We start from the raw sequence: 18,099 nt of genomic DNA, 5'->3' as shown, positions 1-18,099 counted from the left end.
TTTTGTTACAAAACACTTGCACGGCCCTTCAAGTTGCTCAGTTTGCAGCCTGAAAAAAATGCACATAATTTAAATTACGCTGAATATTCAGTCATGGTAATGACTTAAATATTAGAAGCTCTTTGATGCTTATTTCTGGGGAAATTGCATTTGTCCTTGACCTTTGCTTACTCATTATTTTGTCTACAAATAATTAACACATTCATAATATCATATAAATGCCACTTATTGATACTGTCCCAAGGGCAACTAGTTATCTAGGAGAACATGGACACATTAACATTTACTAACTCATTTAGCTTCTCTTCCCCATTAAACTGAAGAAACCCATTTGTCACATCACCCAGAGATGTATTCTGAGCAGGCAGGGTAGTGGTTTAAGTGTTGTCAGACAGCAGTGACAGTCATTTAAAGGGACAGCTCTAATGAGGGTGGCCATGGAATGACTGCTGCCTGGTGGAACCACCTGGAGATTAAACACAGAGGTTGTAAATATCATTTACTTCCTTATTTTTTCACGTTTTTTTTCCACAGCAAGCGGTGATGTAACTGGAGAAAAGCATCAAATTCACTGTCAGTGACCTGTGCCCACTCGAGAGGGAGATGTTCCCCCAAGGCACCAGCTCAGCAAGGTGTGAGGTCACCCAGGAGTTCAGGTATTTAATCATATTATACAGAATCTCACCTCCAGATCTCGCTGCTCTGTGAGATGTTGAGCATCTCCTGCAGCAAGGCTGAACCCAAGAGCCTGGCAAAGGGGTTTAAGGAAAATTAATAGTAATCCTGTATCCTGTTTTTCCCTCCAGAACACATTCTCCATTATTCATCAACACAACTAAATATTCAGGGCCACTTCAGATTATTTTGAGCATTTTGTTCGCTGCACTTGACTTTTATCTGGGAATTATTTTGAAAGACTTTTCCTAACAAATCTCTGGTAAAACACATGTCAGCACTTTGGCAGGGCTGGCCAATTTTTTAGCGAGCCGGGGTTAAATTTAAAAATGGAAATTGGACTAATTAATTCCTTCAGATGGAACAAGAGGAGGATTTTCGGCACAGGACTAAAATGAAACAATGCAAAAAAGCAACAACTGGCGGCATTCCAGCGAGGAAAAGCACAGGCAGCCCTTCCCAAAGAGTGGGAGAGCAGGCAGGAGCAGGCTCCAGCCTCCCACAGAAATGACCTGGAGAAAGCCACAGAGGAGCAGCAGGCTCTCAGGATGACACTGTGGCATTTTCTCTCCTCAGGGAATGAAAATAATAAGATGTCAAAGGGAGAAGCGATGGATCCTGGCAGGCCTGTCACTGGGGCTGGAGGTAGGAAGGAGTCCTGGGGGTCAGGAATGTGCTCCCTGTCCCTGGATCACTCATGGGACAAATGTGGGAATGGGCAGCACAAGAAAAGGTGCAGAAAGTGGTGCTGGAAATCCAGCTGCACCCTGGTTGAACTGGTTAAAAACCCTGGAATGGTTTGGTTTGGAAGGGAACTTGAAACTCATCTTGTTCCACGGGCACCTTCCACTAGCCCAGGTTGCTCCAAGTCACATCCAACCTGTCCTTGAACTCTTCCAGGGATGGGGCAGCCACAGCTTCTCCAGCTGCAAGTTTGGCCCTATATTATTATATTATTAATAAAATCTGTACTAAAAGTTTGCTGTTTCCAAGGCAGAATCTTCCCATTCAAGCAAAAAGAGAAAAAGTGCTCGGTAAACAGCCAGGGAATATAATCCATGAGGCTCCAACTGGGAAAAAGAAAATGAATAAAGCAAGAAACTGCTACCAGGTTTTCATTTTGTACCTTGACAATAGAAGAAGGAACAGAAGTGAAATATAATAAGTGAGTAAGAAGCAGGTGATGTAAGGAATCAATACACAAAGTTATCAAATAAGCAAAGCTGTCTGCTAGAACAGACCATCTGACAGATCCCACTGGAGGACAACCTACATTTCAGCATTAAAAAAAATAAAAAATCATAAGCAGCCCTGGGCAAAACACAGATTCTTCCCTGCTAATGTTGATTTAAAATATGTAAATGCATTCACAAGCTGGAAGGTGTGGAGAATGATTGTTAAACGTGCAGAACGGTGACCATTAAAAACAATAGAAGCAAGTGCATAAAGGAAGACAGTTTTCCAGTTTGATTTCTCTCTGTGCACCATGGAAACCTCTCTCTGAGCTTCATCATCAAGTTCAGCTCAAGACATAAAATAGGCAAAGTTTTACCTTCCTTTTTATTTGGATAACGGGCAGAATTTCCCCTAATGTGCTTTTTCAAAACAATATGAATGTTTGTCAATCCATAGAAGTAAACTCACAAACTCCTCACAAATCCCAAATTATCCATTACAAATTCTCAGCTTCTCTTTTAGGGAAAAGTGGTGAAAAAGGCTAATCTGAAGATGAAGTACAGCAAGAGTGTGATTTGCCCAGCCCTCCCTGCTTAATATTCCTCTCCTCTGGCAGGACGTGCCCGGAAAACGCATCTGGAAGTGTCCAGGGTCCCTGACAAGTTCCTGACAGCAGATGGATGGATCAAATCCAACACCTGGAATACAGAGTGCTGAGGTTCAGCAACGAGAGGCTGAGTGACAGTGGCTGAGGAGATGAAGGGCCAGGGGACCTTGGCAGCACCGAGTCGCCTTTCCCTTCATGGGCAGGATAATAAATGAGGTGACAACAGCAGGAATTCATTTCCAGCTCGGAATATCGGTCCTAAAAAAAACCCTCATAGTGCTTTTGTATTTGTGTTTGCAGCATTGGTAACGTGTGGGAGGTTGTTGAGGCTTCATGAAACTCAGCTGTGACCGAGGATTGGGAGGGTCTGTGCTCCCGTGTTTGGGAGCTGGGAATACTCTCCTGCATCACAAAATCCAGCCCACTCATCCTACCAGCACTTCACTGCCTTCCCAAAGCCATCACAGCCACCTCAAAGACAGTTTAATGATTTCTGAACATGTTCAGATTCAGAAAAGGATAAGAAAGTGTTCAGATATGTAATATGGCCTAAAGAGCCAGAGGATTATAAAAAATAGAGGGAGGAAAAACAAAGCATTTCGGATCAAAGCACATTTTCTGCTCTGACCACCTTGTTCAGTGTAGCTTGGAGAATATTTAATAATTTGATCTCTTGTATCATTAGCAAAAATAAACAGTCTCCTGGATGAATTCTCAGGAGTGTCCTGTTTCACTGACATTTTCCACCCGGGAAAGAAACTGTTTAAAGGAAAGTTTGCAGAAAGCAACACTTCTCTGAACTACTGCTCATCCCTGTCTCTAATGCAGCCTCCTCCCTGTAAAGCCCAGCCTAACTGTGCTCTGTCTGCCACGCTTCTATTTTCAGCTAATAGATGGAGCCATTTGCAGCAGTGGAATATGAGGAGCCATCCAAAACGGACACACATTTCCTGCTTCTTTTGCAACCAACTAATTCTCCTTCCCTCCATATCCTGCCTGTCCAAATGACATCCTTCCTACAAAGCAGCTCCAAGACCACAGGACCATTAAGCAATCAAACCATGGATGCTCATTATCTGCTTCTCCTCCTGCTGTTTACTTTTTTGGCCTCTGTTTGCCTTTTCTTCTCAGCTTACACAATATTTGGGTCAGCACCTTCAGCTCTTTGAGTTTTACATTGTCTCACACACCCTGGCAGGTGTTGTGGGAAATGCATCTATTCCAGTTGGATTACTTATTTATAAAGATTTACAAACATTACACAGAAGTCAAAACAGCCTTGGGATACTTGGCCAACTGTAGCTCACAAATAGCCAACTTTAGTTCTCCTTTTCAGATTATATGTTTGATTTAAGAGGATTCCCTTTTTTTTTTCCTACAAAAGAATCCAGAAAATGAAAAAGGGCATGGAGTGACAGGACAGGGGGAATGGCTTTCCACTGCCAGAGAGCAGGGTTAGATGGGATATTAGGAAGGAATTCTTGGCTGTGAGGGTGGTGAGGCCCTGGCACAGGTTTCCCAGAGAAGCTGTGGCTGCCCCTGGATCCCTGGAAGTGTCCAAGGCCAGGTTGGAGCAACCTGGGCTAGTGGAAGGTGTCCCTGGCCATGGCAGGGAATGGAATGAGATGATGTTTAAGGTCCCTTCCAACCTAAACCATTCTGGGATTCTATGAAGTTATTTTTTCTAGTCCTGAGTTAATCCTGTGGGAAATCACTGGAATTTTTTTTCCCTCAACTAAACACCTAAGTCAGCTCATGCTCACCTGAACCTCAGTTTACTTTAGCAAGGCTAAAGAAATAAAGCAGCCCATCAATTATTTAAAGAGTTTGGCCCTGAACCTGGGTACAGAATCTTCCACAGCCAGAGGCTGGGACAGAGGGAAGTGGCTGGAAAAGAAAATACATGAATTGGCTTTTAAAGCGAAAAGAGTCATTTTGGTTGAGGATGAAGGATGCTCTGAGCACACAGCCAGGATGAATCCAAACCCAGATAATCAGGGAATGTTCCTTTCCACTGTGGTGGTGCCCTCAGTTCAACCACCTCCACCAGCAACCACCTCCCAGAGGGATCAGAGCTGGACACTGGGGTCCAGAAGTGGGATAACTTCCCATTCCCCTTGTCCTGTCACTCCATGCCCCTTTTTTTTTTTTGGTCTGGATTTTTTTGCAGGCAAAAAAAAAAAGGAATGCTCTGAGATGAATGCTGAGGGAGGGGTGATGGTGTCCCCAAAATCACGGCCATGGGTTAGACCTCAGGGTGGCTGAGCCTCAGCCCTGGCTCACATCCAGCTCCATCACCTGGGACCTTGGCAGCAGAGCTGCTGAAATACAGATGTAGGAATTCAGAAAAGCACAGGTATATAATTATAGATGTAAAAAGGATCCTCAGTGATATAAAAATAGAATTAGAGCTATTACACCAAATCTTTGTCCTCACAAGAAGTGGATTGCAGGGGAGAAATGCATTCTTCTGTTCCATGGAATTTAATTAGTTGCTAAATTTAGATTCTGTCAGTAAAGTTGTAGAGGATTCACTGCAGTTGGATTTAAATACTGCCTGATATTTTATATTTTACACAGTGCTAATGGATGACATTAGTTAGTAGAGATATTGTCAAGTATTTCTCTGTGAATGCTTAGGTTTATTCATAATGTTTTAGACAGCTAAATCATATTTGATTGCATTTTAAAAAAATATACTTTCAGTCCCAGCTATTGGTAGTTTTAAAGCAAGTATTCAGTGAGACTCTGAATCCCAGGAGTTGGCAAAGACTGATCTAAAGCAAAACCACAGGTGCAAAAATAATTAAATCTGTTTTAAGCATAAAACAGCTATGATGATGCAATCCATGGGGAGGTAGGAAAAGTAGTCAGTGTTAAAATTTGTCCTCTGTCATAAACTTATTTTTTTCAATAGCTCCCTACCCTAAAATTAAAAAAAATTGGGTAAAGCTTGGTAGAAATTTAAGTGCTTAAACACCTCTGTGTCTCTGACCATCTTGGCACGTGCATCTCAGTTCTTCATCTCCAATAAAACAGCTCACAACCAGCTCAGGAGAATTCCAGGAGGATAATTAAAGACCTGAAATTTCAGGTCTATTCAGACACTTCAGTAAAAAGGGTCAAACAAGTTCTCCAGTTTGATTCAAACTGCAGAACTTCACAAGGTATTTTCTCCTGGAGACGTTGGGTTTAACCACAGTCTGGCCTAAATTTTCAGAGCCTTATGCAAAAGTCACTAAGACAGACATTATCTGCCATTTCAGGCTGCTGCAGTTTGTGAAGGATTTTAGAAATCCTCAAAGAGCATTTCCCCCACCTTCTTTTTTTTCAATTTTTTTTTGTTGTTTTTATTGAGCAGATTCACACAGCCCAAATTACTCTGCAAGGTCTGTGACACACGGGGTTCATATTCCAGGGGCTGCCAGAGAGAGAAGCTGGATGGGCCAGGACTGGAAATGCCATTTGAAAATGTGACCCTGAAGTTTATTTTTGACAGATGGGATTTTCCAGGTAGCTGAGCTATCTCTGTAATATCTGAACTCAATTTAAGTTTGATCTATAAGATTATTTTCATTCCAACCCCTTTGGACACTTGCAACAACAATATTTCCCTTCTCCCTACACGAATTTAATTTGGTCTTGCACTGCAACTCTGCTTAGAAAGCTGTTTAGTGGCAATGTTTCAGAAATATGAATCAAATTTTCTTGAGGGAAATAAAATTAGCCATCTAGGAAAGGATAATCCACTTTTCTAGGGGCAGTAGTTCCATATTTTAGGTAATGGCTCTAAAATACAATAATAATCATAATAATAAAATGGCTCTGAGATACCGTGTGTGCTGATAGCAAACAGGCAATCAGAGCAGTCTTGCTGTCTCAGGATAAACTGGGAATGATTGGAAGCATTGCCTGGTCCACACACCTGTATATTTACACCACAAATCTCAGAGCTTCCTGACATTATAAAATAAAGGAAAAAGACGGGAATGTAAGAGCTGAGGGTTTGGTTGCAGACAGCTTCAAACATTGATCTCCTAGAGCACATGTTGCTTTTAAACAGAATATATCATCATGTTGTTCTGTTTTCTGCAGAAGGGAATCTCCAGCTCGTACCTAAACCTGTGATGAGAGCAGGTGACCTGCTTTGGGGGGGGTTTTTCCCCCCAAAGAGCAAATGCAGCTGTACCAAACTGCTCCCTACCTGCAAAGGTGCTCTGGGCAGCTGAGTCATCTTGCCAAGCTCTGCAGAGCCTTCCTAAACTTCAGAAGTGCAAGTTCAGAGCTCACAAAACTGCCTGACGTGGCCAAACCCACGCAGTGACACTGTTCAGCAGTTACCCAACCCTGCACATTTTCTGAGGCCCTCTCGGGGCAGCTTTGCAGCACCATCCATCCCCCTCCAGCTATTTGCTTTCTCAGGCATTGTTGCAGGTTTAACTCCCATGCCCTTGAGGCTGATTAAGCCAATTACCAAATGCACAACCAGCTCTCCAAGACGAAAAGTGCTCAACAACTCCAGTTTAAATCCAAGTTCCAGGAGCTGCTGATGGTTGCAAACAAGGTGACCCTTCTAAAAATCCTAAAAGACTCACACCAGACAGACTGTCAGCTTGGGGCATCATCTCTTCTCATCTCAGCTATGTCCTGCCTACCAACATGCCAAATAATTTGGCAACTAAAAGAGGACTGGAACCTTCACAGGAACTGGGATCATCTGTCAGTAAAGGAGGCAGAATCAGAATAAAGGGCAGGAGCAAAATCAGGGCCAGGAAGATGTGGGGCTGCAGCCCTCCTATGGTCACTGCTCTAAAATAGGAGTGTTTCTGAGGTTTCTGGTTTTAAACAGCCTGCATGGGTTTCAGAGCAGTGTATGGACAAAGTGCTCTGTCAGCCCAGACCAGATGGGAGAACCCATCATGGAATCATTGTGGCTGGAAAAGCCCCCTAAGATCATCGAGTCCAACTCAGCACAGCCAAGGCCACTGCTGAAATACGTCCCCAGATGCCACATCCACATGCCTTTTAAATCCCTCCTGGGATGGTTATTCAACCACTGCCCTGGGCAGCCTGTTAATTTGGAGGTGATCAAATATTTCCTCACTCCTTTCCAGTGGCAAATACTTTAGGTGTGGTTACACGACCTGTAAATGTTACTGGACACACCATGCTCACAGCTTGTTTTCTGTCACAGTGTGAGATAAAATGTAGAGGATATGAAGCCTTTTTAATCAAATCCCTGTTTTTTTATGGACCTCCACTAAAAAAAAAAAATCTGCTAAACCAATGGCATTACGCTCCCATAACACCAACAGGCTGAAGGGTTTTTATTCCCCTTTTCAAGCCATTCTTAGTGAAGTACCAAGAGTGCAAACCCCAGTCCCAGCCAGCTGGCTACACTTTCATCATCCCCTCTGGGGATGAAGGACATGCCTGTTCCTAACCCTCACTTGTGGGAAGCCCTGGGCCTCTGAGACCACCCCATTCCCACACTCCATTTAGCTGAGCAAGCGAAGCTGGGAACCCATTAATTTGCTGTGTGAGTTATAGTTCCCTGCAGCACCTTTTGTTCACTGTCAAGGTTCTGCAACAATGACGAATGCAGCTACATTCAGCCCCAAACTCCAGAATTTGATATACTAAATCATTGCAGATATTAAATGTCTCGGCGATAAGCCTGGCAAATGAATTCCTCTGGAGCCCACACTTCTTGCTGCACACGAGGCAGGAGGGACTCCACATCCAGTTCCCTATTGTTTCGTGGAAAATGATGCAGTTTGGTAACACTGACACTCCCTGGAAAGAAACCAGAACCCCAGGAAAATTCACCCACAACTTCCAGTGGCTACTAAAGGAGCTGCAAATCCACCTGGATAAGCCAGGCAGCAGAAGGCAGGGAGGGACATCAGGAGCTTCCCAATTCCTGCTTTAATAGCAGTAGCTGGACATGCAGATAGAATTCCCACTTACCCTTGTAAATAAACAGAAAAGGCTGCAGCAAAATAAAGAAACAGGGGCACACAGTCAGAATGCTTAAACAGCAAGACACTGGCAGGTTTTCAGTCTTACTCTTACCAACCTCACTATTAATCTTTTTAGTTTAAAAAGACCTCTTTCCTCCAGCCCCAGCACACTGCAGTCAGGAGAGCAAATCTCACCTCAACTCATTTATAAAGAACACACAACTTTTCAAAGCAATCCTCGACCAAAGCACATCAAGGCATGAAGAGGGTGGAACAATTGCTACCTCATTTTTAATTTCTCCAAATTGCCATCAGATAGATCACAGTGGTTTGCAGCAGGAAGATTTTGCAGGCTTCATAAACAATGGAGGTATAACCCATTATCACACAAGTACAAATTAGTTTGACCTTTCCAGCTTTGTCAGACAAGGCTTCCTTTTTTCCACTCGACTAGAGAAAATATTGAGTCAGTCCTTGTCCTGTGCTCTTCCTTCCCAGATGTATTTCACTAGTGTTTTTTCCCCTAAATCTGCAATTAGAAGAGATCCATTAAACTCTGAATTCACCAAGGAATTCTTTGGCTCAAACCAAGACATTTCTGGTCCTCCCTAGGAGAGACCCAACCCTTGGTGTTGCTCCATGTCTGCTCTTCCCATCTCTGCCTCCTTGGTAAAATAATATGTGATATGGTCATTTAAATATTCCCTGTTAACAATATGAAAATGTTGCCGTGGCAGCAGAGATCATCAGAGAACCCCAGAATGGTTTGGGTTGGAAGGGATCTTCTAGTTCTACCCCTTGCCATGGGCAGGGACACCTTCCACTAGCCCAGGTTGCTCCAAGCCCCATCCAGCCTGGCCTTGGACACTTCCAGGGATCCAGGGGCAGCCACAGCTTCTCTGGGTAACCTGTGCCAGGGCCTCCCCACCCTCACATCCAAGAATTTCTTCCCAATATCCCATCTATCCCTGCCCTCTGGCATTGGGAAGCCATTCCCTGTGTCCTGTCCCTCCATCCCTTGTCCTCAGTCCCTCTCCAGCTCTCCTGGAGCCCCTTTAGGCACTGGAAGGGGCTGTCAGCTCTTCCTGGATCCTTCTCTTCTCCAGGGGAACCCCCCCAGCTCTCCCAGCCTGGCTCCAGAGCAGAGGGGCTCCAGCCCTTGGAGCATCTCCAGGGCCTGCTCTGGACTCTCTCCAGCAGCTCCATGTTTTTCCTGTGCTGAGGACCCCAGAGCTGGACATGGTGCTCCAGGTGGGGTCTCACGAGGGCAGAGAGGGAAGGATGCTCAGTGCCTTCCATCCTTCATGCCCACAGCCCTTATCCCTGCCCACTGCAGCACACCTTGATGCCCATGGAAACTCAGATCTCTTCTGCCACGTGGATTTAGGGACTGGACCAACACCAGGTTATCCTTAACATGCACATTCCCAGAAAACCTTCCTGGGTGTCACCAAGGAGGAGAACAGCACACACACAAGTGATCCCTTATGCCAGGCACCTTCCAGGAAAACTTCCCTGCCCAAGCTGTGCCCTCACTGCTCCTGGACATGGATCCCTGCAAAGTTTAAAGTCACTCCTCATGAATAATTGCTGCTTTTTATCAGCCAGTCAGACTGTGCTCGATCCAACAGAGGAATCCTCTTGTTCTCTGGATCATCCTGTGTGGAAACCAATGGAGCTGGGGAGGAGCAGGGAGAGGGTAATGCTGGGACAGCCACAAAAACTGTCCCTGTCAGCCAGAATGGGGGAGGATCTGCTGCATCCAGGTGTGCAAGGAAGGATGGATAACTCTGGATGGAAAAAGAAGAGGGGAAATGAGGGGCAGAACAGCTCGGGGGTGGGGGGAGGCAGCAGAGAATCCTGACACCAAAGAAAGGAACGTGGCAGGGAGAAAATTGAGGCATTTTCATGGCGATCCCTCAAAATTAGGAATGCTGAGAAAATCCTACTGTCGAAATCGTGCCTGGGGTTACAGGAACAAAATCCAGCTAAAAATCTGCAAGCTGGCCCTGGCTCTGTCCCAGAGCTCCCAGCACTCTGGGGCTGGCTGTGGGTGCTCCCGGCTATGGGACGCTCCGGATGGGAGGGATGCTCTGGAGGCAGGGATGCTCCGGAGGCAGGGATGCTCCCGGGATGCAGGGATGCTCCCGGGATGCAGGGATGCTCCCGGGATGCAGCGCTGTGGGCTGAGTGCTGCCACCCTGTGGGACCAGTGTCACTCGTGCCTGTCACTGCCGAGGTGCTCAGCCACACACCCCAGTTTTGGAAACGGGGGGTTTGGAAGCCCAAACAACCTGTTCCCGGAAAAGCACAACACACCCAAATACCCCTGACAGTTAATTCAGGAGCTGGATTTAGAACAATTCAAAAATAGGATTTAGAACAAAAAAAAAGTTCCTGAATTCTGACCAGAATAAGAAGAAATGTTGTAATTCAGCCTAATTTGCAAGTCAAAGGTAACGATCTGCTGTGTTTACACAATCCCTGTTTACTCCCACAGATCAAGGCCTGGATTGAAATCCCGTTTGTACGTGGCTAAGAGCTGCTGCTGTTGGAAATCACTCTTCTGCTGTACTTCATATTTCATTCATTTCAGCTTCCAGCTATACATGCACAACAGAGGGCATTATACATCTCCCTAATTGAACAATACAGCTCAATTAAATATGAAAAGTCATTCTTGGACTAAAACCCTCTTAGGCAAATGTTCTGCTCTTATGCTAAGTAACTCTTTTTATAAAGCTGGGACTTGAGTGCTGCTCAGTTTTATTTATTTTTTAATTTATTATTTTTTTTCAAAAGACTGGGAGACTAAGACCAAGAAGATTCATCCATTCATTCATGACAAGAAGAGACAGAGTTTTGACTCCCTTTTACAAGAGCAGCAGAGGGGTTTGAGCAGAGTTCAGTTTTTCTACAGATCGTTCATTAACAGAGCCCAGGAAAGGGAAAATCACCCAAACCATGGATCAAGCTGGAGAAAGATCTCTCTGCTCAAGGTTTTATAGCTCTAGCTGGAAAGATGGAAAAATGAGAGATGAGAACCACTGACCCAGAGCAGGGAAAGCCCTGGGCCCTCCCCAGCCTCAGCATCCTGGGGGCTCTCCCACATGGCCAAGTGGGTTTTCACACTCCTATCACTGGGAGCACAGAGATGGGAATGTGTTTAATTGTTTGACTATAACACTGTTTGTAAGTATTCTCAAATAAGGAGTTGAATAAACCCTGCACATACAGATGGGTTAAAAAAAACCCAGGTAGGTTATTGCTACTCAGCACTATTCAGATTAAATTACCATCCATAATACAGGTTTTACCAATACAAACCCCAATTTTGCTATTTGTTCCCTTTCTTAGTCTTCCAATTGACTAAAATGACCTGCTAAGCTTTATGCAGATTGGGTTTAAACACCACAGATCTTCCTGGGCTAAAGATTTATATAAATGAAGTATAAACACAGATTTTGTCTGACAAAGTTCTTACACTGATAGAACTGCTGGAAAAATAAATCAGTCTAGAATTAAAAGCAGCTCAGGACTAACTTGTCTCCTGAAAATCTGGAGGAAGCCAAGCCTAAAAGTTGGGTCTTTCAACCACATCTTGGCTCAGCAAACACCGGTGGGGAAAGCCCAAATGTGGGGGTTAATAACAGTTGTGTCCACTGAGCCTCACTGAAACCACTGGAAAACCAAAGAGGAGGAAAGGTGCTGAAGTACCATCCTAATGTGTAGTAAATATATTTTAGGAGAGCTTGGGACTGGATATATCCAAATTTTTATTCATTAAAAGATGTTTGGCCACATCTGAGACACCTCCAGCAAAACCTTTTAAGTGACAGAGTATCAACTGCTGATCAACTGGTAGAACCTCATTTTTGAAACCTTGAGTTCTTTAAGTCAATAAAAAAAAATAATCCCTGTAATTTAAAAAATGAAATGGTTGTAGATTCTTTTTTTTGGGTCTCCAAAACATTTTTTTGGAATAATGCAGTGAGGCCACATGCTGGTACATCTATGCTGTAATTATGTACCTAAGCAAAAATCCCAATTTCCTTTGCAGGAAGGAGGCAAAACCTGCTCCTTGTGCTCTGCCTTCCTAAAGCTGAATTCTGCACATGAGACTCACTGGATTGTTTTCCAGATACTTTGACCTTGTTGTTCTGAGGGCTTGATTTTCATTGATTTCACCCAGCAATTAAAAACACCCCAACAAATCTTTCTCTTTCTTGGTGTCATGTTGAAGCAGATTTTTTTTATCCTGCAGATTAAGATAAAATGATTGTATCTGGGGAATGGCAAAGAATGAAGTTATTTCCCAAATACAACACCCTGTTCAGTGTATAAAATACTCCTCTCTTGGTTCATAATGAATGTGAAGCTCATTTGTATTTAGATTACAAGCAGATTTGACACAAGAGCTTCTGTTTTAACATCCCCAGTTTTGGTGGATGATGGGAGGGGACAGGGAATAGTTGTGCACTGGTGTGAAACACTAAATCAGTTGGGTGTCATCATCATACATTTGCCTTGCTAATAATAAAAAGAATGAATCACTACTGTCCTGATATTCCTATTTATACCTGAGTAACCAGTGCAGCAGATAACAGGGAAGATGTGTGCAAGTTTAAATCTTGGCAGCACGCCTGGGAGAGCCTGGGAGCTGACATTTGTGGGTTTGGGGTGATTCATGGCACTTTGCTGTGTTTGTGATTACCTTCCTGTCAGGGGCTGCACATCACTCACACACCAAGCTGCAGACTCCCAATTGCTGCATGGGAAGGAAAATTCCCAACTGTTGCACCAAATCCTCTTCAAAGGGAGGCTCATCCTCTGTGTAACCACGGGGCTGAACACCAGGGCAGCAGCAGCATCAAAGGGAGTGTGTGAACTGCTGTTACAGGGGGGTTATGGGGTCATTTCAGGCCACAGTGGGAAGAAACCCCAGACTTGCTCTAATCTAAAAATAGATCTGTGATGATTTATGGACTTTCAAACCCAGCAGAGTACTTCTAAGGAGTAGCATCTCCCCTGGCAGGGCCTGCACAGCACCAGGGCTGTGCCCACCCCTGCCCCTGATGGGGACCAGCCACCTCCATCATGTCCCAGCAAATATAACTCAGAAAGACCACCAGAGCAAATAAAAAGGCAATTTAGTTATCTGATGGTTAATCTTTCTTCACTCTGCCTTGTCTTTACCTCTGATTTTTAAATATTGTTTTAAATTCAGTTAACTACACAGAACTGTCAGACAAAGCCAACTCCTCAACCCAAGGGAAATAAATCACATGGCACCAGAATATCTACAAAATTATTCTGAAGTTTTGCATCTGTGGTAGAAATTTTTGACGAGCTCAGCCCTGCTTTCTGGATGTCCCTGATGGGGTAACACAGGAGTGAATTTGAAATCAAAGAAATGGTAATCCAAATAAAAAAAGACTTGGATGGCAACAAGAAACACTTTCCCTGCACGAGGAGGTGCAAGTTTGAGAACCAAGGAGGGCTCTCTCACCAGCTGTTTGGTGTCTGCCAGTGCTGCTGTTCCTCCCTCTCCAACAAGGGCTGAAAATCAGCACGCAGGAATCAAACCCTGGAGGGATTAACACTGGAAATACAACTCAGGTCACCCCAGGGAAGGGTGGCTGTGGTCTCAGAGACCACCCACCCCAGAGGGCTTGTGCCACACCACAGCCAAAGGTGTCCTGTGGCTCGGGGAACAGGACACGTCACCACTCGCCTCCTCCCAGCACACCGAAGACACACTTGCCTTCCTCAGACACCCCTGGTGAGCTCAGGTGAGAGGCTGAGGAGCTCCAGCCACCACTGTTACCCCCTGGAAAGTCAGGGTTTGAAGGGTTGCATCATCCCATCACGTTTGCCTCGAGGCTGCTGGCAAAGGTGAGCTGCTCTCCCGCTGTCATTCACATTCCCAACACACACCCTGTCACTGCACAGAACAGCACGGGCTGAAAATTCTGGGAACGCTGGATGGGCTACAGAGAGCTCAACTCACTGCAGAAGGTATGGATGGCAGAACTTCCAGCTCACCAGAGTTTAGCCAGGATCATTCAACTCCAGCTCCCTGCAGGCACACCCTGGCTCCCTGCAGCCCTCACCACACCAGTGCTGCCTCCAGGCTATGGGCACACGGGGCAGGAGACCCTGGGAGCCTCCCAAGAGGTGGTATTTACAAATACACACCGAACAGTGTCTGGCGTGGCTTCCTGAGAAGGGTTAGTTCACTTGACCCTTCCTGAAATGAAGTAAAATCTCGTGAGAGGGATTCAGCTCTGCCCAGAGTTCAGCACAGGAGGGAGAGGTTGCTGCACGCCGGTGGAAGCCATTGTCTAGAGAAGCCTGCTTTGGGAAAATTAGCAGCGTGCACACCTCTAAATGAGGCTGTACGGCAAGTAAAAGAGGGATTAGCCATGTAAAGTAAGTCCTTTTGGTATTAGATTAAAGAGGGGAGGTGACTTTGAAGGATTATTCGAGAGCCATTTAAGCAGTTTTCAGGGACTTACAAACGCGGGATAAAAATGCAGCTGCTCGGGTCCAGAAAAGAATAAAAATCAGTGTCCTGGCCAGGAAAGCAGCAGAAAAGGCTTCTGGAGGGACCACCTGGCTGCCCCCAAGTGCAGACCCCCCCACCCCGCTGCCCACGATCGGTACCGGCCACGGTGCGGCTGGAGCATCACCTGCACACCCGGGCTGGAGCTGCTGCAGGGAGCCAGAGGCACCGGGGAAGGGGCTCCCACCGCCACGATGCCACTGGGATGGGTCACAGCACCCGCAGCCCCACGGCGGGTGGGAGGGCAGCCGTGCACACCCTGCTGGACACCGGGTCGGGAAGGACCTTTGGAGCAGCACGAGCGTTAGAACCGGAGCCTTACACCGGTCCCTGCTCTCACCTCAGTGATTCATCGGCTGGGATGCAGGTCCTGAACTGAGCCATGGAAACGGGAGGATGCGCCAGCACAAACACAAAAACTGACTTCTCTCCCCAGCCGAACGTTCCCCTGCTTCCCTGCACCTCCGGGCGCCTCATCAACATGCTGGCTCTTAATCCTTTGCCCACATTAATCCAGCGAGTGGAAATGAATACGTGGCTACGAGACATCAGGCGGCTTTATCGAACCCCCCTTGCAAAAAAAAAACCCAAACAAACCTCTTTTGCTGAGCCTAAAAGGTGACGGATAATTAGTATGTAAGATACCAACTATTCCCACTTGTTATGCAAGCAGCATCCTTTAATTTGTAGTTTAGAAAGCAAGTCATTCCTGTCTGGGATAAATAAAACAACACGCTGCAGTATGTTGCTCACGACACGGGAGCAGCATCCGCCTGGGGAAGGCAAAAGGAGCTTCAACTCCAGCCGCGTTAGCCAGCAAAAAGTTCTGCGTGCGTGTGTGTGTGGCAGCCTGGCGGGAGCATCCCTGCGCATGCAGGGAGGGAAGGAGGGATGGAGGGAGGGAAGGATGCTCCCGGTCCCGCCGCTCCCGCTCCCGATGCCCGGGGGCAACGCACCGACCCCCGCCCCGAGCCGACTCCGAGGACCCCGCACACAGCCCCGCACAGAGCTCCGCCCGGCCGGGAGCCGCGGGGGGACTGCGGGGAGCCCGGCGGGGCAGGCACCGCGTCCCTCCGGCCCCGCATCCCCGCCGGCTCCCGCAGCGCGGCCGCGCTCTCCTTCCCCCGAACCGCAGCCTTTCCTAATTTCCTTATTTATTCCTATTTTTTTCTCCCCCTTTCCAACCCCCCCTCTCTGCTCCCGGTGCCGAGCCGCGCTCACCTGTGCGGGCGGAGGGGGGGGGACATGCCCTGCCCTGCCCTGCCCTGCTCTGCCCTGCCCGGCGCGGCTCCGCGGGTGCGGGCGCTGCTCCCGCAGCCCCGCTGTTCTCCCGGCGCTCCCGGCGTTCCTGCAGCCCCGCGGTGCTCCCGGTGTTCCCGCAGCTCCCGCAGCCCCGCGGCCGCAGCATTGAGCGGCAGCGGCGGGGGCCGGGCGGGCTCCGCGCAGACCCCACCCCCGGCCCCGCCGTGCGCGGGGGGCGGGCGGCGGAGCGGCGGCGGCGCGGCTGCGCTTAACCCTTCGCTGCCCCTTCGCTGCCCCTTCGCTGCACCTTCGATGCCCCTTCGGAGCCCCGCCGGGCCCCGGGGCAGCGCTCGGTGCCCGCCCGCGGGTGTGCGCGGCATCGGCGCGGTCCCCGACCCGCGGGCAGCATCCTTTCCCCTGCCCCGTTCCGCGCTCCTGCAGCCCAGGTGCTGCTCCTCCCGCACCTGCGGGATCCTCCGCGGCAGCCCCGAGCCTGTTCCCGTCCCGCTCCCCGCGTTTCCCGCATCCTCGCCCAGTCCCGGTCCCGCTGACGGCAGACCTTGGAGTCCCAAATTACCGCTAGCGGCTTTTTTGCCCTCCGGTTTTAATCCCAAATTTGCCGTAATTGTCTCGCTCTTCCAAGGGAGCCTTTCTCCTCACCCGCCTGCTCGCTCAGCCCTTTGCATCCACCTCCTGCTTTCGTTCCCTTCCCGATCCTCCTCGTCCAAGAAATGAGTGTCTCGTGCAGGGAGATGAGGAGCCGGAGAGCGGAGCACACCTGGGTACCAGCTCTGTCACTTCCAAGCCCTTTTGGCACCCCTGTGCCCAGGGATGCCCCCAAACCTTCCACAGGATCCCTCATCGGGGTCTTTACTTGCAACCACAACGCAAATGATGAGCCGCGAACTGCTTTCAGAGTCGCAAGTTTAGGCTTAATCAGCAGCACACTGTAAAGGCACAAAGAAAAGAAAAAGAAACGTATTCAGGAGTGAGGGTGGGACCTACCTGTGCCCCCGTCCCGAAATCCTGTCCCGGGAAATGCTCTTAAATGCCTGTGCAAAAAAAAATGCCTTCCAGTGCAAAGAGGGTATTCAGTCTTAACTGTGTGTCCCCTGGGTTTTGAGGGATTAAGTGAAACTCTTATTATGTTTAATTATCTCTAGAGTTGCTCTCTGTGCTTGCTGCCTTGCTTTATGGTTTAATAAACTGCACATCGATATAAACTGAGTGACAATTAACGTTAGTGCAGGTTGGATTCGTGTTTATTGCTGCTTTACAGGTTCACCTCGACATTCTTTCACTCAGATGTTTCATTGCCATCTATCAGAGCCTCTTTATTAGTGCAGCTCCCCACTCCAAATGGATTCAAAAGGCTCCAAAAGGATCCAAAAGGCTCCAAAAGACTCCAGAAGGTTGGGAAGCAGCCTGAGCAGCACAGGAGGGTGGCTGCCCTGGTGGAGACCCCAAGCTCAGCCCCATGCAGGGCTCAGCTCTGTGGGTCCAAAGGCTCAGCTCTGTGGGCAGCAGCACATGGAGCAGTGAAAACACAGTGGAGCATCTCCATGGGCTGGGAATAATGGAGCATCTTTAGTTGGCCCAATCCTGAGCAGCCTCTAAGTACCACTACCCTGGTGCCTTGGGAATGCTCAGCTGTTAAAATCCCATAGAAATGCTCAGATCCCCTAAAATCCCATAGAATCATTATGGTTGGGTAAGACCTCCAAGACCTTAATGATGGAAGGTGGCCCTAAAGAGAGTCCACTGCTCGTGGAGAGGGCAGGAGGGGCCAGTGCTGCCTTCCCTGAGTCCTACTGAAGGTTTAAGGTTGGACCCAACTGCAAATCAAAGTCTGGAGGAGGCAGGAGTGTTGC

This window comes from Neopelma chrysocephalum, unplaced genomic scaffold (genome assembly GCF_003984885.1).
Source record: "Neopelma chrysocephalum unplaced genomic scaffold, ASM398488v2 Primary Assembly neopelma1_147, whole genome shotgun sequence".
Lineage (NCBI taxonomy): Eukaryota > Metazoa > Chordata > Aves > Passeriformes > Pipridae > Neopelma > Neopelma chrysocephalum.
This window is presented reverse-complemented; position numbering follows the sequence as displayed.